This window comes from Linepithema humile, chromosome 5, assembly GCF_040581485.1.
Source record: "Linepithema humile isolate Giens D197 chromosome 5, Lhum_UNIL_v1.0, whole genome shotgun sequence".
NCBI classification, from domain to species: domain Eukaryota; kingdom Metazoa; phylum Arthropoda; class Insecta; order Hymenoptera; family Formicidae; genus Linepithema; species Linepithema humile.
Window position 1 is genome coordinate 25,845,250 of NC_090132.1, and position 22,992 is coordinate 25,868,241.

Here is a 22,992-nt window from a genome sequence, read left to right on the forward strand (position 1 = left end):
CTCGCTATGAGTTTATAAGTTGCATTATGTGTTTCATTATTGTAATTTCTTATTGTATGTGCTTCATTTAATATTATTCTTTCCCAATAAATCTGCAAAAAAATTTTAATTTACGATTAAACTAAAAACTCAGAGTACATTTGTCTATATATATATATATATATATATATAAAGTTTCTATCAGTTTAGTTAACATTTTCGAGTTTCCACATACAATTCTTTATACAATGTAGATTTGGTATCTTTTATTTTTTTTGTGTTTTTGTAACATTATACCATACGTTGTAATTACTACATTTTTTTGCCAAGCTTTTAGGATCGCGTTTTCTTTTATTGCCGTGATGTACATCAAGGGACAACGAACTATACTTACTCTTCACTTCGTCTTTTCAATGAGACCATGAAGACTTAGGACTTAGGACAGACTATCAAAGTCCCACCTCTGCAATCTGCAAATTGTAATCAAATATAATTTTTTTAATACATTATTTTAGATATATATTTATATTACAATATAAATAATTCGAAAGATTTGAAGAAAAAACAAATATTGAAAAATCAAGATGTTTTTATTTAGATCTTAAAAAATTAACTTCTACGTACGTTTGCACTTACTATTAAATTTATCACTGTTTTTTATATGTAAAACCTAAGATGGACATTTCGTTAACAATACACTCAAAAAAATATTTCGCTGATGTAGTTAGATTTCTAGATATCGCAACAAGAATGTATCGCTATTTTTCGTATCTGTGAAAACATTGTTTGTCACATAGAATTTATAGCAGTAATGTTCTAGCAATAGCTTCTGAAAAATTTAGGTACCATTGCTAAATGTTATTCATTGCATGATCTAACACGTGATTGATCTTATATAGATAGGCGCTTTAAAGAAACTTTTTTTTTAAAGTTCACAAACAATACAGATATATATTCTGTTTCTGTCATCTAAACTGATTAAGTAATTACATATGCAATATCACAACAGTTGCTAATCATTTATCTGTTTTAGTTAATTTTTTACACCTAGAAAATTTTAGCTATTATTGCAAGATCATTTTTTTGAGTGTACTTAGTTCATTTTTCTACACTCAAAAAAATATTTCGCTGATGTAGTTAGATTTCTAGATATCGCAACAAGAATGTATCGCTATTTTTCGTATCTGTGAAAACATTGTTTGTCACATATAGAATTTATAGCAGTAATGTTCCAGCAATAGCTTCTGAAAAATTTAGGTACCATTGCTAAATGTTATTCATTGCATGATCTAACACGTGATTGATCTTATATAGATAGGCGCTTTAGAGAAACTTTCTTTTTAAAGTTCACAAACAATACAGATATATATTCTGTTTCTGTCATCTAAACTGATTAAGTAATTACATATGCAATATCACAACAGTTGCTAATCATTTATCTGTTTTAGTTAATTTTTTACACCTAGAAAATTTTAGCTATTATTGCAAGATCATTTTTTTGAGTGTATATAACAATTTTTCAATGGTATACACAGTCCGTTTGAAGTGATGAAACGCGTTCTGACGAACCAACTGTCTCATGAGTCTCTTCAATTTGTATTTTTTAATTAGTCCGAATGTGTCATTTTTATATGAGAAATCAGCCCGTGGTGAATACCAAGAGCGAAATTCTTGTGACAAATATTGCACTCCAATACTAAATCATCTCTTTTTGTCAAATATTTATATGGCCAACTGCGAAGGATATGATTCTTTCGTTGTTTTTCAGAATGCGAACTCAAGTGATTTTCTATAAATTCTGATGTAGACCGAACATTTGCATCACAGATAATACATTGTGAATATAATTTGTTTAAATATTTGAAAAACATTCATGGCCCTTTTATTATTGTTTTCTCTTCTTCGTATTTCCAAATTTTTATATAATACATATGTGGTTTTATGTCTCCATCTCTTAAATATACATATTTATTTTCGCAAAACTTGCACTGTGCTTCAAAATCCGATAATTTCACATAATATTCCCACACATATTTTTTATTTGTAATATTTAGTGATGTAGACATTATGTCCGTTTGAAGTGACTAAACGCGTGTAAGTGAATACGATGAACTAGCACGAACTGATACAAAAACTTTTCTGTCGATGAGTATAGTAGAAAATGAAAGAAGACGCTTAATTATTTTCCACTTGAATGTAAATATTAATTTGTCGGTCAATTCTAGCTAAGAACGATCAAAACACGCAGTAACATCTCATGCCGAGTATGTATACACGGAGAAAATTTTATATCAAAAATTACTATTTATTGCATTAACCGCGCACCATGAAGTTGCGAACCGAAAATTTTTACTATATGTCACATGTAAAAAATATAGTAAAAATTTTTATAATTCCTTCATGATCCGTGGCTACTGCCGTACACAATAATTTTTTATATGAAGTTTTCTTCGTGTAGTGATAACATCTCAGCGAAATAGACGTTACAGCGCGTATAATAGTTAACCATTATGTCTTTGACTTCAGAAAAGATTTAAACAAAGAATTTGGAAGTGTATCAAAGAAGACACTTTGAATATTTTTTATAAAACACAAAACAATAACCGCAAACCGTATAAATCATATGTAAAAAATAATGTTTAAGCAAAAAAATTAATATTGCGGAAAAAGGGAAAAATGAAAATCATCCATGTCTTTTTTAGATAAAATATTGATAAACACTGCAATTTATTTCATCAACAGCTTATCTATTCCACTATTATCTACAAGTAATAATATATGCAATAATTTCGGTAATACATCTCATAATAGTGCACTCGTATAATGTAAAGTACATTGTTACATTCCATGCTAATGAATGAAACAATCACGATGTCAAAATAATAATACTGCTTGATTACAGATTTCGTGCCATAACAATGCAAATATTTCCGACGATAATTATTAAGTCATTTTTTAACTTAAATTATTATCATCTTACTACCGATGCAATTACGCATATTGCCACTACTCGGAGCGATTATCTCCTTGACATCTTCAGAATTTTCTGCTTTGCAACCTTCTTACCGAAGAACACAGACGTTTTTATCAAAAAAATATCCAGTTTTTATTTGCAGATTTCAGCTTTTGAAATATTAGTCAAACATTGAGAAGTCCATTCATCGAAGTGAAACACGATAATTCTTGAAACGGCTGGAATATATAGAAAAGACGTTAAAAAGTAAACGAATCTCCAACGTGATGAGAAAGTAACATTAATGTAATTTTGAAATGTTATTACGGACCGTAATGTATCTTAACCTCAAGACATTGCAGTTTAATAATATCAATAATTTATTAAAATTTATTAATAAATTTTTACTATTATTTGATATTTCGGAAAAATTGAAACAAAGGTAACAAATTAATTCAGCAGCACCTATTATATAACTTCGAAAATTCTGAACGGAACGTTCTTAATGAAAGAATTTCCGATTATGATTCTATTTTCCTTTTTGTGAATAACATTGACAGAAAAATTGACGTATTCCGATAAAATAATGAATGAAATAAAAAGTGAAACATCCTGCATTTACTGCAAACCGTACAAATCATATGTGAAAATGATACCTTTAAATAATAAAATGACACTCTCTTATGATGTATTTATTTAATTTATATGGTGATTTATTTATGATGAATGCATCATGTATAACATAAACATTTCTTGAACAAACATAATTTTAAAATTTTAACTCATATATTTCACCGACAATTATATGTATTACATTCGGAAAGTACTACAAAAGTTATAATAAGAAATTGGCACTATATAGAGTACAAAAAATAATGAAAATATGTAAAAAAATTTCATCATGCCTCAAAATTCACAAATTATATAAAACCATAATATTTGAAATTATACTGTATATTGTCGGTATTTTTCTCTTTACAGAGATGTCGATGATTATTTCATTAAATTGTTTTAATTAATAAATTTAAGAATATAGTTTATAAATTTAAAACATAGTAAAATTCATAATTATAGTAAATAAATTAAAATCGTTAAAATTAAAACTGCCAATATTGCTGGTTGTGATGTAACTTGGATGCCGTTACCATCATTTTCCATTGTCAACTTCCGGATTAATCTGTATAAACAATAATTATACATAATGATTAATGTAATGTGAAATTAATTTTACATAATAATATTAACAATAATATCAATAAAATTTACGAACATTTTTTCATTTAATGTAGTTAACTTGCCAAATGATAGTCATCCTTAATATAGTCATTTAAATTAGTTCTAGTAATAACGAATATGTATCAGTGACAAATATTACCTTCTACTTCAAAACATCACTTTTGGTACAGTATTTCCATAGCCAACTCTGAAATGTATGCTCTTTTAACTGTTCCTTAAAATGCGAGTAATATTCTAAACTTTCAAATAAGTAAAATGTTTTCATTATAATTCTAATAAGGTGAAATATATAAAATGTATCTTGATCCGTGTAAACTTTAGTATTTTTGTTTGAGTAAAAATTTATACATGCATTTTTTTATTTGCAAAACCTAAGATGGACATTTTGTTAACAATATATAACAATCATTCAATGGTATAGATAGTCCGTTTGAAGTGACAAAACGCGTTCTGACGAACCAACTGTGTTACGTGTTTCTTTAATTTGTATTATTCAATTTGTCCGAATGTGTTATTTTTATATGAGAAATCAGCCTGTGGTGAATACCAAGAGCAAAATTCTTGTGACAAATATTACACTCTGCTACAAAATCATTTTTTTTTGTCAAATATTTGTATGGCCAACTGCGAAGGATATGATTCTTTCGTTGTTTTTCAGAATGCGAACTCAAGTGATTTTCTATAGATTCAGATGTAGATTGAATCTTTGCATTACAAATAATACATTGTGAATATAATTTGTTTGAATACTTAAAATACATCAATGGCAATTTCATTCGTTTTTTCTCTTCTTCGTATTTCCAAATTTTTCTATGATGTCTTGCAATATGAATTTGAAAAGTATCAACGGTTATATAATAATATTTTTTTTCACAAAATATGCATTGCGCTTTAAAATTTGGCAGTTTTACATAATATTTCCACAGATGCTTTTTATTTACAATAGTTAGTGACTTAGACATTGTGTTCGTTTGAAGTGATGAAACGCATTCTAATGAACCAACTGTATTACGTGTTTCTTGCGTATTTTTCAATTTGTCCCAATGTTTCTCTTTTATATGAGCGTTCAAATAATTATAAATAGTAACAGGTACATTTTTATTACAAATATTACACTCCACCACAAAATCATCTCTTTTTGTCGAATATTTATATTGCCAACTGCAAAGGATATGATTCTTTCGTTGTTTTTCAGAATGTGAACTCAAATGATTTTCTACAGATTCGGATGTACACAAAACATTTGCGTCACAAATAATACACTGTGAATGTAATTTGTTTAAATACTTGAAGTACATCCATGGAAATTTTATTAGTTTCCTTTCTTGTTCGTATTTCAAAAATTTTTCATGATAGTTTTTCATATGCTTATAGAAATTTCCATTGTTTATATAATAATATATGTTTTCACAAAACATGCACTGCGCTTTAAAATCCGGCATTCTAACAAAGTATTTCCACAAATGCTTTTTAGTTACAATAGTTAGTGACTTAGACGTTGTGTTTGTTTGAAGTGATGAAACGCATTCTGATGAACCAACTGTGTCATGTGTTTCTTGCGTATTTTTCAATTTGTCCCAATGTTTTATTTTTATATGAACATCCAAGTAATCATGAACATGAAGAGATATATTCTTATTACAAATATTACACTCCGCTACAAAATCATCTCTCTTTGTCGAATATTTCCATGGCCAACTGCGAAATGTATGATTTTCCCGTTGTTTTTCAGAATGTGAACTCAAGTGATTTTCTACATATTCAAATGTAGACAGAACATGTGCATCACAGATAACGCATTGTGAATATGATTTGTTTAAATATTTAAAATACATCCATGGTCCTTTTATTATCGTTTTTTCTTCTTCGTATTTCCAAATTTTTATATGATGCAATGTCATATGTTTTTTTAAGTTTGTACCTTTTAAATACATATATTTATTTTCGCAAAACTTGCACTGTGCTTCAAAATCCGATAGTTTCACATAATATTTCCACACATGATTTTTATTTGCAATATTTAGTGATGTAGACATTATGTCCGTTTGAAGTGACACGTGTAACTGAATACGATGAACTAACAAGAACTGATACAAGAACCTTTCTGTCGATGAGTATAGTAGAGAACGAAAGAAGACGCATAATTATCTTTCACTTGTATGTAAATATTGATACGTTGGTCAAATCTAGCTAACAATGATCAAAACACGCGGTAATACTTTACGCCGAGTATGTATTAACGGGGAAAATTTTATATCAAAAATTACTATGTACGGAATTAACCGCGGACCATGAAGCCGCAAACCGAAAATTTTGTACTATGTTTCACATGAGAAAAACACGGTAATAATTTTTATAATTCTTTTATGATCCGCTGCTACTGCCGTAGTAATAATAGTTTTTGATATAAAATTTTCTCTGTGCAGTAATAACATTTTAGCGAAATAGACGTTATAACGCGTATTCTTTACACGAATATTTGGTAAGAAATAATGCACATATAATATATTATTTCTGTGTATTAAATAGAATTACTTTCAAATTACAACTGTATCAGAGAAATGGATATGACTATATAAAAAAAAATGCGTATTTTTCAAAATTATTTATACAGCATTAAGTGCAATTGATGTACTGATCGCAGAAATAAATGGATATGATTGACTTAATAGATTTCGCATAAAAATTGTAATGTGTATGCATTTAACCACTTGATTTATTTTCAGATATGGCATTATCGTCGACTTTCTTTACAATAACGTCCCGATTTATTGGTATAAATTTTGTATTACATCATTTTATTCTTGTTTGTACAATAATAGCAGTTTTTAATGTGTTTTAATTTGTTTTAATTTAATCTTAAATACTCGCATTAAAATGGAGATTATTTTAATATTTTGTTTAACATTTTATTTTGTTTGAATATTTTTGTTAACACACTTTGACAGAGCTATTCGTCTGTGTGCAAAAATAATTTCGGCATTTTTTAATAATATAAAATATATTGAGTGAAGGCAAAAGTTATGATAAGTTTCATGGTAGAAAAATGAATTAAGTAATTTTATTAAATTTGACACACCAGCGCACACTATTACCATTTATTTTTTTAGTGGCAAAGAATTATTTATTATAACTATGTTTAATAAAAATAATATTATATTACCATTATTTATATGTTATTATATCATTGTCGCAATTTGTAGTACTTTTTAACACAAGTCCTATTATTCACGTGTAAAAATATATTAAAATTACTTAAACTTGTGATTAGGTTATTACATAAATATATAGCGTAGTATAATTTGAAAATTAGTAATTGAATCAAATTTCTAGTGAGCATTTATACTAAACTAATAGAGTTACGTCTTTGACTTCAAAAAATATTTAAACAAAAGATTAAACAAAAAAAACGGAAATGTATCAAGGAAAACACTTTAAATATTTTCTGTAAAAATAATAACAGCAAACCGTATAAATCATATGTAAAAATTAATGTTTAAGCAAAATGGTTAGTATCGCAGAAGAAAGGCAACAATGAAAATCTATCATGCCTTTTTTAAGATAGGATATTGATAAACACTGCAATTAATTTCATCAACAAGCTAATCTATTTCGCTTTTCTCTACATGTAATAATATACGTACTAACTTCGGTAATAAATTTCATAATAGTGCACTCGTATAATGTAAAGTACATTGTCACATTTCATGCTAATGATTGAAACAATCATGATGTCAAAATAATATTACTGCTTGATTACAGTTTTCGTGCTATGACATTGTAAATATTTCCGACGATAATTATTAAGTCACTTTTTATCCTAAATTATTATCATCTTAATATTGATGCAATTACGTATGTTGTCACTACTCGAAGCGATTATCTCCTTGACATCTTCAGAATTTTCCGCTTTGCAATCTTCTTAGCAAAAAACACGAACGTTTCTATCAAAAAAATTTTCAATTTATATTTGCAGTTTCAGCTTTTGAATTAGTTTTCAAACATTGTGGATTTCATTTAGCGAAATAAAATACGATAATTCGTGAAACGGCTGGAATATATAAAAAAAACGTTAAAAAGTAGCGCATTTCCAACGTGATGAGAAATTAACATTAATGTAATTTTGAAATGTTATTACAAGCTTCATCTTAATCGAAGGCTTTGCTGTTTAATAATATCAATAATTTATAAAAATTTAATAATAAATTTTTAGTATTATCTGATATTTCAGAAAAATTGGGACAAATGTAACAAATTAATTAAGCAGCACCCATTATATATATGCAAAAATGCCGAACGGAACATTTTTGATGAATGAGTTCTCGATTATGATTCTATCTGTGAATTTTTGTGAATAATATTGACAAAAAAATTGACGCATTCCGATAAAATAATGAATGAAATAAAAAGTAAAACAACCTGCATTTACTGCAAACCGTACAAATCATATGTGAAAATGATACCTTTAAATAATAAAATGACACTCTCTTATGATGTATTTATTTAATTTATATGGTGATTTATTTATGATGAATGCATCATGTATAACATAAACATTTCTTGAACAAACATAATTTTAAAATTTAAACTCATATATTTCACCGACAATTATATGTATTACATTCGGAAACTACTACAGAAGTTATAATAAGAAATTGGCACTATATAGAGTACAAAAAATAATGAAAATATATAAAAAAATTACAACATGCGTCAAAATTCACAAATTATAAAAAACTATAATATTTGAAATTATACTGTATATTGTCGGTTTTTTCTCTTTACAGAAATTTCGATGATAATTTCATTAAATTGTTTCAATTAATAAATTAAAAAATATAGTTTATAAATTTAAAACATAGTAAAGTTTATAATTATAGTTAATAAATTAAAATCGTTAAAATTAAAACTGCCAATATTGCTGGTTGTGATGTAACTTGGATGCCGTTACCATCATTTTCCATTGTCAACTTCCAAATTAATCTGTATAAACAATAATTATACATAATGATTAAGGTAATGTAAAATTAATTTTACATAATAATATTAACAATAATATCAATAAAATTTACGAACATTTTTTCATTTAATGTAGTTAACTTGCCACATGATAGTCATCTTTAATATAGTCATTTAAATTAGTTCTAGTAATAACGAATATGTATCAGTGACAAATATTACCTTCTACTTCAAAACATCACTTTCGGTACAGTATTTCCATAGCCAACTCTGAAATGTATGCTTTTTAAACTGTTCCTTAAAATGCGAGTGATCTTCTAAACTCTCAGGTAAGTAAAATGTTTTCATTAAAATTTTAATGAGTTAAAATATATAAAATATATCTTGATGATCTGTGTAAACTTCGGTATTTTTGATCCACACTAAAAATTTTTACATGCATTTTTTTATTTGTTAAACCTAAGGTGGAAATTTTGTAAACAATATATAACAAGTTTTCAATGATATAGACAGTCCGTTTGAAGTGATGAGACGCATTCTGACAAACCAACTGTGTTATGTATTTCTTTAATTTGTATTATTCAATTTGTCCGAATGTGTCATTTTTATATGAGAAGTCAGCCTGTGGTGAATACCAAGAGCAAAATTCTTGTGACAAATATTACACTCCGCTACAAAATCATCTTTTTTTGTCCAATATTTATATGACCAACTGCGAAGGATATGATTCTTTCGTTGTTTCTCAGAATGCGAATTCAAGTGATTTTCTATAGATTCAGATGTAGATCGAACATTTGCATTGCAGATAATACATTGTGAATATAATTTGTTTGAATACTTAAAATACATCCATGGCAATTTTATTAGTTTCTTTTCTTCTTCGTATTTCCAAATTTTTCTATGATGTCTTGCAAAATGCATATGGAAAGATTTAACGGTTATATAATAATATTTTTTTTCACAAAACATGCACTGCGCTTTAAAATGCGGCAGTTTTACAAAATATTTCCACACATGCTTTTTAGTTACAACAGTTAGTGACTTAGACGTTGTGTCCGTTTGAAGTGATGAAACGCATTGTGATGAACGAACTGTGTCATGTGTTTCTTGCGTATTTTTTAATTTGTCCCAATGTTTCACTTTTATATGGACATCCACGTAAGTATTAACATAAAGACATACATTCTTATTACAAATATTACACTCCACTACAAAATCATCTCTCTTTGTCGAATATTTATATGGCCAACCGCAAAGGATATAATTCTTTCGTTGTTCTTCAGAATGTGAACTCAAATGCTTTTCTACAGATTCGGATGTACACAGAACATTTGCGTCACAAATAATACACTGTGAACGTGATTCGTTTAAATACTTGAAATACATCCATGGAAATTTTATTAGTTTTCTTTCTTGTTCGTATTTAAAAATTTTTTTATGATATTTTTCTATATGATGATAGAAATTTCCATTGTCTATATAATAATATATGTTTTCACAAAACATGCACTGCGCTTTAAAATCCGGCAGTTTAACAAAATATTTCCACAGATGCTTCTTAGTTACAATTTTTAGTGACTTCGACGATGTGTTCGTTTGAAGTGATGAAACGCATTCTGATGAACCAACTGTGTCATGTGTTTCTTGCGTATTTTTCAATTTGTTCCAATGTTTCACTTTTATATGAATATCCAGGTTAGCATGAACATGAAGAGATACATCCCTATTACAAATATTACACTCCACTACAAAATCATCTCTGTTTGTCGAATATTTCCATGGCCAACTGCGAAATGTATGATTTTCCCGTTGTTTTTCAGAATGTGAACTCAAGTGATTTTCTACATATTCAAATGTAGACAGAACTTGTGCATCACAGATAACACATTGTGAATATACTTTGTTTAAATATTTGAAAAACATCCATGGCCCTTTTATTATCGTTTTCTCTTCTTCGTATTTCCAAATTTTTATATGATGCATTGCCATATGTGTTTTTAAGCTTTGATCTTTTAAATATATATATTTATTTTCGCAAAACTTGCACTGTGCTTCAAAATCCGATAGTTTTACATAATATTCCCACACATGTTTTTTATTTGCAATACTTAGTGATGTAGACATTATATCCGTTTGAAGTGACGCGTATAACTGAATACGATGAACTAACATGAACTGATACAAGAACCTTTCTGTCGATGAGTATAGTAGAGAACGAAAGAAGACGCATAATTATTTTTCACTTGAATGTAAATATTGATACGTCGGACTAATCTAGCTAGCAATGATCGAAACACGTGGTAACATCTTATGCCGAGTATCTATACACGGAGAAAATTTTATATTAAAAATTACTATGTATTGCAATAACCGCGGACCATGAAGTCGCGAATCAAAAATATTCACTATGTTTCACATGTGAAAAATATCGTAAAAATTTTTTATAATTTTTTTATTATCCGCAGCTGCCGTACATAGTAATTTTTTATATAAAATTTTTTTCGTGTAGTGATAACATTTCAGCGAAATAAACGTAACAGCGCGTATCCTTTAGACAAATATTTTGTAAGAAATAATGTACAAATAATATATTGTCTATGTGTATTAAATAAAATTACTTACAAATTATGGCTGTAACAAAGAAATTTATTTGGCTATATCAAGAAAAACGCATTTTTTTTAAAATTATTTATGCTGCATTAAATGCAATTAATATACTTATTACAGAAATAAATACATATGATTTACTCAATAGATATCGCATAAAAAATTATTACTTTTATGCATTTAACCACCTGATTTATTTTTAGATATGGCATTATCGTTCTTTACCAACTTTCTTTTCAAAAACGCCTCGATTTATTGGTATAAATTTCATATTACTTTATTCTATTCTTATTTGTTTATTAATACCTGTTTTTATTGTGCTTTAATTTGCTGTAATGTAATCTTAAATACTCGTACTAAAATAAAGATTATTTTAATATTTTATTTTGTCCGAATATTTTTGTTAACACACACTTTGACAGTAATTCGTCTGTGTGCAAAAATAAATTTGGCATTTTTTAATAATATAAAATACATTTAGTTGAATTATTACATAAATGTATAGCGTAGTATAATTTGAAAATTAATAATCGGATCGAATTTCTAGTGAGCATTTATATTAAACTAATAGAATTACGTCTTTTACTTCAAAAAAGATTTAAACAAAAAATTCAAAAATGTATCAAGGAAGACACTTTGAATATTTTCTGTAAAAAAGATAACAGCAAACCGTATAAATTATATGTAAAAATTAATGTTTAAACAAAAAGATTAATATCGCGGAAGTAAGAAAGAATGAAAATTGTCCATGCCTTTTTTAGATAGAATATTAATAAACATTGCAATTAATTTCATCAATAAGCTTATTTATTCCGCTTTTATTTACATGTAATAATATACGCAACAATTTCGGTAATAAATCTCATAATTGTGCACTCGTATAATGTAAGTAAAGTAAATTTGTCATATTTTATGTTAATGAATAAAACAATCACAATGTGAAAATAATAATGCTGCTTGATTACAGTTTTTGTACTATAACATTGTAAATATTTCCGACGATAATTTTTCAGTCATTTTTTATCTTAAATTATTATCATCCTGATACCGATACAATTACGCATGTTGCCTTTACTCGGAGCGATTATCTCCTTGACATCTTCAGAATCTTTCGCTTTGCAATCTTCTTATCAAAGAACACGGAGGTTTTATCATAAAAATTCCCAGTTTTTATTTGCAGACTTCAGCTTTTGAATTAGTTTTTAAACATTGTGTATTCCATTTAGGCAATTAAAATACGATAATTCATGAAACAACTGGAATATATAGAAAAGACTTTAAAAAATAGCAGATTTTTAACGTGATCAGGAATTAACATTAATGTAATTTTGAAATATCATTAAGGGCTGCATCTTAACCGCAAGACATTGCTGTTTAATAATATCAATAATTTATTAAAATTTATCAACAAAATTTTTATTATTATCTAATATTTCAGAAAAATTGGGGCAAAGGTAACAAATTCATTCAGCAGCACCTATTATATAATCTCGAAAATTTCGATTGGACAGTTTTTGATGAATGAGCTTTCGATTATGATTCTATACGTGAATTTTTGTAAATAACATTGACAGAAAAATTGACGCATCCCGATAAAATAATGAATAAAATAAAAAATAAAACAACTTGCATTTACTGCAAACCGTACAAATCATATATAAAAATGACCTTTAAATAATAAAATAACACTCTTACAATAAAATTATTTAATTTATATGGTGATTTATTTATGATGAATGCATCATGTATAACATAAACATTTCTTGAACAAACATAATTTTAAAATTTAAACTGATATATTTCACCGACAATTAAATGTATTACATTCGGAAACTATTACAAAAATGATAATAAGAAATTGACACTATATAGAGTACAGAAAATAATGAAAAAATATAAAAAAATTTCAACATGCGTCAAAATAAACAAATTATAAAAAACTTCAATATTTGAAATTAAATTATACTGTAAATTATCGGTATTTTTCTTTTTTCAGAAATGTCAATGATTATTTCATTAAATTGTTTCAATTAATAAATTTAAGAATATAGTTTATAAATTTAAAACATAGTAAAAATTGTTATTTTAATTAATAAATTAAAATTGTTAAAATTAAGACTGCCATTATTGCAGGTTGTGATGCTTGGACGCTGTTATCATCATTTCCCATTGTCAACTTCCGGATAAATCTATATAAACAATAATTATACATAATAATTAATGTAATGTAAAATTAATTATACATAATAATATTAAAAATAATATCAATCAAACTTACGGACATTTGTTCATTCTATTTAATTAGCTTGCCAAATGATGTTCATTCTTTATATAGTTATTTAAATAAGTTCTAATAGCTACAAATATAGTCAGTGACAAATATTATACTCTACTTCAAAACCATCACTTTCGGAACTGTATTTCCATAGCCAATTCTAAAATGTATGTTTTGTAAATGTTTTTCGAAATGCGAGTAATCTTCCAAACTTTCAGATAAAATGTTATCATCAAAATTTTAATGAGTAGAAATATTTAAAATGAATCTTGATAATCCGTGTAAACTTTGGCATTTTTGTTCAAGACTAAAAATTTCTATAAGCATTTTTTTATTTGTTAAACCTAAGGGAAACATTTTAACAATATATAACAATTTTTCAATGTTAAACAGAGTTCGTTTGAATTGACGAAACGCGTTCTGACGAATCGACTGTGTCATGTGTTTCTTTAATTTGTATTTTTCAATTTGTCCAAATGTGTCATTTTTATATGAGAAATCAACGAATGCTGAATACCAAGAGCGAAATTCTTGTGACAAATATTACACTCCGCTACAAAATTATCTCTTTTTGTCAAATATTTATGTGGCCAACTATGAAGCATATGATTCTTTCGTTGTTTTTCAGAATGCAAACTCAAGTGATTTTCTATAGATTCAGATGTAGGTCGAACATTTGCATTGCAAATAATACATTGTGAATATACTTTGTTTGAATACTTGAAATACATCCATGGCAATTTTATTCGTTTTTTCTCTTCTTCGTATTTCCAAATTTTTCTATGATGTCTTGCAATATGCATTCGGAAAGTATTAACGGTTATATAATAATATTTTTTTTTACAAAATATGCATTGCGCTTTAAAATTTGGCAATTTTGCATAATATTTCCACAGATGCTTTTTACTTACAATAGTTAGTGACTTAGACGTTGTGTCCGTTTGAAGTGATGAAACGCATTCTGATGAACCAACTGTGTCATGTGTTTCTTGCGTATTCTTCAATTTGTCCCAATGTTTCTCTTTTATATGAGCGTCCAAATAATTATAAACGGAAAGAAGTACATTCTTATTGCAAATATTGCACTCCATCACAAAATCATTTATTTTGGTCGAATATTTATATGGCCAACCGCAAAGGATATAATTTTTTCGTTGTTTTTCAGAATGTGAACTCAAATGATTTTCTACAGATTCGGATGTAGACAGAACATTTGCGTCACAAATAATACACTGTGAATGTGATTTGTTTAAATACTTGAAATACATCCATGGAATTTTTATTAGTTTTCTCTCTTGTTCGTATTTCAAAATTTTTTTATGATATTTTTTCGTATGATTAAAGAAATTTGCGGTGTTTATATAATTATATTTGTTTTCACAAAACATGCACTGCGCTTTAAAATCCGGCAATTTAACAAAATATTTCCAAAAATGCTTTTGAGTTACAATAGTTAGTGACTTAGACGATGTGTCCGTTTGAAGTGATGAAACGCATTCTGATGCACCAACTGTGTCATGTATTTTTTGCGTATTTTTCAATTTGTCCCAATGTTTCAATTTTATATGAATATCCAGGTTAGCATGAACATGAAGAGATACATCCCTATTACAAATATTACACTCCACTACAAAATCATCTCTGTTTGTCGAATATTTCCATGGCCAACTGCGAAATGTATGATTTTCCCGTTGTTTTTCAGAATGTGAACTCAAGTGATTTTCTACATATTTGAACGTAGACAAAACATGTGCATCACAGATAACGCATTGTGAATATGATTTGTATAAATATTTGAAAAACATCCATGGCCCTTTTATTACTGTTTTCTCTTCTTCGTATTTCCAAATTTTTATATGATGCAATGCCATATGTCTTTTTAAGTTTTGATCTCCTAAATATATATATTTATTTTCGCAAAACTTGCACTGTGCTTCGAAATCCGATAGTTTCACATAATATTCCCACACGTGTTTTTTATTTGCAATATTTAGTGATGTAGACATTATGTCCGTTTGAAATGACTAAGACGCGTATAACTGAATACGATAAACTAACACGAACTGATACAAGAACCTTTCTGTCGATGAGTATAGTAGAGGAAGAAGACGCATAATTATTTTCCACTTGAATGTAAATATTAATTTGTCGGTCAATTCTAGCTAAGAACGATCAAAACACGCAGTAACATCTCATGCCGAGTATGTATACACGGAGAAAACTTTATATCAAAAATTACTATATACGGCATTAATTAACAGCGGACCATGAAGCCGCAAACCGAAAATTTTGTACTATGTTTCACATGTGAAAGACACAGTAATAATTTTTATAATTTTTTTATGATCCGCGGCTACTGCCGTAGTAATAATAGTTTTTGATATAAAATTTTCTCCGTGCAGTAATAACATTTCAGCGAAACAGGCGTTATAGCGCGTATCCTTTACACGAATATTTGGTAAGAAATAATGCACATATAATATATTATTTCTGTGTATTAAATAGAATTACTTTCAAATTACAACTGTATCAAAGAAATGGATATGACTATATATAGACAAATGCGTATTTTTTAAAATTATTTATACACCATTAAGTGCAATAGATGTACTGATCGCAGAAATAAATAGATATGATTGTCTCAATAGATTTCGCATAAAAATTGTAATGTGTATGCATTTAACCACCTGATTTATTTTCAGATATGGCATTATCGTCGACTTTCTTTACAATAACGTTCTGATTTATTGGTATAAATTTTGTATTACATCATTTTATTCTTGTTTGTACAATAATAGCAGTTTTTAATGTGCTTTAATTTGCTTTAATTTAATCTTAAATACTCGCATTAAAATGGAGATTATTTTAATATTTTATTTAACATTTTATTTTGTTTTAATATTTTTGTTAACACACACTTTGACAGAGCTATTCGTCTGTGTGCAAAAATAATTTCGGCATTTTTTAATAATATAAAATATATTGAGTGAAGGCAAAAGTTATGATAAGTTTCATGGTAGAAAAATGAATTAAGTAATTTTATTAAATTTGACACACCAGCGCACACTATTACCATTTATTTTTTTAGTGGCAAAGAATTATTTATTATAACTATGTTTAATAAAAATAATATTATATTACCATTATTTATATGTTATTATATCATTGTCGCAATTTGTAGTACTTTTTAACACAAGTCTTATTATTCACGTGTAAAAATATATTAAAATTACTTAAACTTGTGATTAGGTTATTACATAAATATATAGCGTAGTATAATTTGAAAATTAATAATCGAATCAAATTTCTAGTGAGCATTTATACTAAACTAATAGAGTTACGTCTTTGACTTCAAAAAATATTTAAACAAAAAAGACGGAAATGTATCAAGGAAAACACTTTAAATATTTTCTGTAAAAATAATAACAGCAAACCGTATAAATCATATGTAAAAATTAATGTTTAAGCAAAATGGTTAGTATCGCAGAAGAAAGGCAACAATAAAAATCTATCATGCCTTTTTTAAGATAGGATATTGATAAACACTGCAATTAATTTCATCAACAAGCTAATCTATTTCGCTTTTCTCTACATGTAATAATATACGTACTAACTTCGGTAATAAATTTCATAATAGTGCACTCGTATAATGTAAAGTACATTGTCACATTTCATGCTAATGATTGAAACAATCACGATGTCAAAATAATAATGCTGCTTGATTACAGTTTTCGTGCTATGACATTGTAAATATTTCCGACGATAATTATTAAGTCACTTTTTATCCTAAATTATTATCATCTTAATATTGATGCAATTACGCATGTTGTCACTACTCGAAGCGATTATCTCCTTGACATCTTCAGAATTTTCCGCTTTGCAATCTTCTTAGCGAAAAACACGAACGTTTCTATCAGAAAAATTTCCAATTTATATTTGCAGCTTCAGCTTTTGGATTAGTTTTCAAACATTGTGGATTTCATTCAGCGAAATAAAATACGATAATTCGTGAAACGGCTGGAATATATAAAAAAAACGTTAAAAAGTAGCGGATTTCCAACGTGATGAGAAATTAACATTAATGTAATTTTGAAATGTTATTACAAGCTGCATCTTAATCGAAGGCTTTGCTGTTTAATAATATCAATAATTTATAAAAATTTAATAATAAATTTTTAGTATTATCTGATATTTCAAAAACATTAAGACAAATGTAACGTATTAATTAAGCAGCACCCATTATATATCTGCGAAAATGCCGAACGGAACATTTTTGATGAATGAGTTCTCGATTATGATTCTATCTGTGAATTTTTGTGAATAATATTGACAAAAAAATTGACGCATCCCGATAAAATAATGAATGAAATAAAAAGTAAAACAACCTGCATTCACTGCAAACCGTACAAATCATATGTGAAAATGATACCTTTAAATAATAAAATGACACTCTCTTATGATGTATTTATTTAATTTATATGTTGATTTATTTATGATAAATGCATTATGTATAACATAAACATTTCTTGAACAAACATAATTTTAAAATTTAAACTGATATATTTCACCGACAATTAAATGTATTACATTCGGAAACTATTACAAAAGTTATAATAAAAAATTGACACTATATAAAGTACAAAAAAATAATGAAAATATATAAAAAAATTACAACATGCGTCAAAATTCACAAATTATATAAAACTATAATATTTGAAATTATACTGTATATTATCGGTATTTTTCTCTTTACAGAGATGTCAATGATTATTTCATTAAATTGTTTTAATTAATAAATTTAAGAATATAGTTTATAAATTTAAAATATAGTAAAATTCATAATTATAGTAAATAAATTAAAATCGTTAAAATTAAAACTGCCAATATTGCTGGTTGTGATGTAACTTGGATGCCGTTACCATCATTTTCCATTGTCAACTTCCGGCTTAATCTGTATAAACAATAATTATACATAATGATTAATGTAATGTAAAATTAATTTTACATAATAATATTAATATTAAATAATATAATATCAATTAAATTTACGAACATTTTTTTATTTAATGTAGTTAACTTGCCAAATGATAGTCATCCTTAATATAGTCATTTAAATTAGTTCTAGTAATAACGAATATGTATCAGTGACAAATATTACCTTCTACTTCAAAACATTACTTTTGGTACAGTATTTCCATAGCCAACTCTGAAATGTATGCTTTTTTAACTGTTCCTTAAAATGCGAGTGATCTTCTAAACTCTCAGGTAAGTAAAATGTTTTCATTGAAATTTTAATGAGTTAAAATATATAAAATATATCTTGATGATCTGTGTAAACTTCGGTATTTTTGATCCACACTACAAATTTTTACATGCATTTTTTTATTTGTTAAACCTAAGGTGGAAATTTTGTAAACAATATATAACAATTTTTCAATGGTATAGACAGTCCGTTTGAAGTGATGAGACGCATTCTGACAAACCAACTGTGTTATGTATTTCTTTAATTTGTATTATTCAATTTGTCCGAATGTGTCATTTTTATATGAGAAATCAGCCTGTGGTGAATACTAAGAGCAAAATTCTTGTGACAAATATTACACTCCGCTACAAAATCATCTTTTTTTGTCCAATATTTATATGACCAACTGCGAAGGATATGATTCTTTCGTTGTTTCTCAGAATGCGAATTCAAGTGATTTTCTATAGATTCAGATGTAGATCGAACATTTGCATTGCAGATAATACATTGTGAATATAATTTGTTTGAATACTTAAAATACATCCATGGCAATTTTATTAGTTTCTTTTCTTCTTCGTATTTCCAAATTTTTCTATGATGTCTTGCAAAATGCATATGGAAAGATTCAACGGTTATATAATAAAATTTTTTTTCACAAAACATGCACTGCGCTTTAAAATGCGGCAGTTTTACAAAATATTTCCACACATGCTTTTTAGTTACAACAGTTAGTGACTTAGACGTTGTGTTCGTTTGAAGTGATGAAACGCATTGTGATGAACGAACTGTGTCATGTGTTTCTTGCGTATTTTTCAATTTATCCCAATGTTTCACTTTTATATGAACATCCAGGTGAGTATGAACATAAAGAGATACATTCTTATTACAAATATTACACTCCACTACAAAATCATCTCTCCTTGTCGAATATTTATATGGCCAACCGCAAAGGATATAATTCTTTCGTTGTTCTTCAGAATGTGAACTCAAATGCTTTTCTACAGATTCGGATGTACACAGAACATTTGCGTCACAAATAATACACTGTGAACGTGATTCGTTTAAATACTTGAAATACATCCATGGAAATTTTATTAGTTTTCTTTCTTGTTCGTATTTAAAAATTTTTTTATGATATTTTTCCATATGATGATAGAAATTTCCATTGTCTATATAATAATATATGTTTTCACAAAACATGCACTGCGCTTTAAAATCCGGCAGTTTAACAAAATATTTCCACAGATGCTTCTTAGTTACAATTTTTAGTGACTTCGACAATGTGTTCGTTTGAAGTGATGAAACGCATTCTGATGAACCAACTGTGTCATGTGTTTCTTGCGTATTTTTCAATTTGTCCCAATGTTTCATTTTCATATGAACATCCAGTTGAACATGAACCCAAAGAGATACATTCCTATTACAAATATTACACTCCACTACAAAATCATCTCTTTTTGTCATATATTTCCATGGCCAACTGCGTAATGTATGATTCTCCCGTTTTTCAGAATGTGAACTCAAGTGATTTTCTACATATTCAAATGTAGACAGAACTTGTGCATCACAGATAACACATTGTGAATATAATTTGTTTAAATATTTGAAAAACATCCATGGCCCTTTTATTATTGTTTTCTCTTCTTCGTATTTCCAAATTTTTATATGATGCACTGCCATATGTGTTTTTAAGTTTGTATCTTTTATATATATATATTTATTTTCGCAAAACTTGCACTGTGCTTTAAAATCCGATAGTTTCACATAGTATTCCCACACATGTTTTTTATTTGCAATATTAAGTGATGTAGACATTACGTCCGTTTGAAGTGACGCGTATAACTGAATACGATGAACTAACATGAACTGATACAAGAACCTTTCTGTCGATGAGTATAGTAGAGAAAGAGAAAAGACGCATAATTATTTTTCACTTGAATGTAAATATTGATACGTCGGACAAATCTAGCTAGCAATGATCAAAACACGTGGTAACATCTCATGCCGAGTTTGTATACACAAAAAAAATTTTATATCAAAAATTACTATGTACTGCAATAACCGCGGACCATGAAGTCGCGAATCAAAAATATTCACTATGTTTCACATGTGAAAAATATCGTAAAAATTTTTTTTAATTTTTTTATTATCCGCAGCTGCCGTACATAGTAATTTTTGATATAAAATTTTTTTCGTGTAGTGATAACATTTCAGCAAAATAAACGTAACAGCGCGTATCCTTTACACAAATATTTTGTAAGAAATAATGTACAAATATTATATTATCTATGTGTATTAAATAAAATTACTTACAAATTATGGCTGCATCAGAGAAATTTATTTTTCTATACCAAGAAAAACGCATTTTTTTTTAAATTATTTATGCTGCATTAAATGCAATTAATATACTCATTGCAGAAATAAATACATATGATTGACTCAATACATATCGCATAAAAAATTATTACGTGTATGTATTTAACCAGCTAATTTATTTTCAGATATGGCATTATCATCAACTTTCTTTACAAAAACGCCTCGATTTATTGGTATAAATTTTGTATTATTTTATTTTATTCTTATTTGTTTATTAATAGCAGTTTTTAATGTGCTTTAATTTGCTTTAATTTAATCTTAAATACTCGTATTAAAATAAAGATTATTTTAATATTTTATTTAACATTTTATTTTGTTTAAATATTTTTGTTAACACACATTTTGACAGAGCTATTCGTCTGTGTGCAAAAATAATTTCGGCATTTTTTAATAATATAAAATATATTGAGTGAAAGCAAAAGTTATGATAAATTTTGTGGTACACTCAAAAAAATGATCTTGCAATAATAGCTAAAATTTTCTAGGTGTAAAAAATTAACTAAAACAGATAAATGATTAGCAACTGTTGTGATATTGCATATGTAATTACTTAATCAGTTTAGATGACAGAAACAGAATATATATCTGTATTGTTTGTGAACTTTAAAAAGAAAGTTTCTCTAAAGCGGCTATCTATATAAGATCAATCACGTGTTAGATCATGCAATGAATAACATTTAGCAATGGTACTTAAATTTTTCAGAAGCTATTGCTAGAACATTACTGCTATAAATTCTATATGTGACAAACAATGTTTTCACAGATACGAAAAATAGCGATACATTCTTGTTGCGATATTTAGAAATCTAACTACATCAGCAAAATATTTTTTTGAGTGTAGAAAAATGAACTAAGTAATTTTATTAAACTCGACACACCAGCGCGCACTATACGCGCCATTTATTTTTTTAGTTACAAAGAATTATTTATTGTTGAGGCGCACCCAAGGAGTGGGGAGGATTTGGAGGTTAACTTTATCCCCCTCTGCAAAATTAAATTAATATACTTTATTTTTTTATTAACTTAACAGCAAAAAGTAAAACACTCAAAAAAATATTTCGCTGATGTAGTTAGATTTCTAGATATTGCAACAAGAATGTATCGCTATTTTTCGTATCTGTGAAAACATTGTTTGTCACATATAGAATTTATAGCAGTAATGTTCTAGCAATAGCTTCTGAAAAATTTAGGTACCATTGCTAAATGTTATTCATTGCATGATCTAACACGTAATTGATCTTATATAGATAGCCGCTTTAGAGAAACTTTCTTTTTAAAGTTCACAAACAATACAGATATATATTCTGTTTCTGTCATCTAAACTGATTAAGTAATTACATATGCAATATCACAACAGTTGCTAAT

General features: G+C 27.2%; 1 long non-coding RNA gene across 4 annotated transcripts; it reads right to left on the reverse strand.

Moving 5' to 3' along the window:
• Positions 1–3,141: 3,141 nt before the first annotated feature.
• Positions 3,142–22,399, reverse strand: LOC105670699 (uncharacterized). Of its 4 annotated transcripts, none has more exons than XR_010890255.1 (5): positions 19,168–22,399; positions 14,013–18,960; positions 9,350–13,923; positions 4,308–9,151; positions 3,142–4,109 (listed from the first exon to the last, which is right to left on the reverse strand). It is a non-coding gene; the product is annotated as an uncharacterized lncRNA (long non-coding RNA). The 4 variants fall into 4 exon arrangements; XR_010890254.1 differs by having other exon boundaries at positions 4,203–9,151; XR_010890256.1 differs by having other exon boundaries at positions 4,203–9,151; positions 9,245–13,923.
• Between the last annotated feature and the right edge of the window lie 593 nt (positions 22,400–22,992).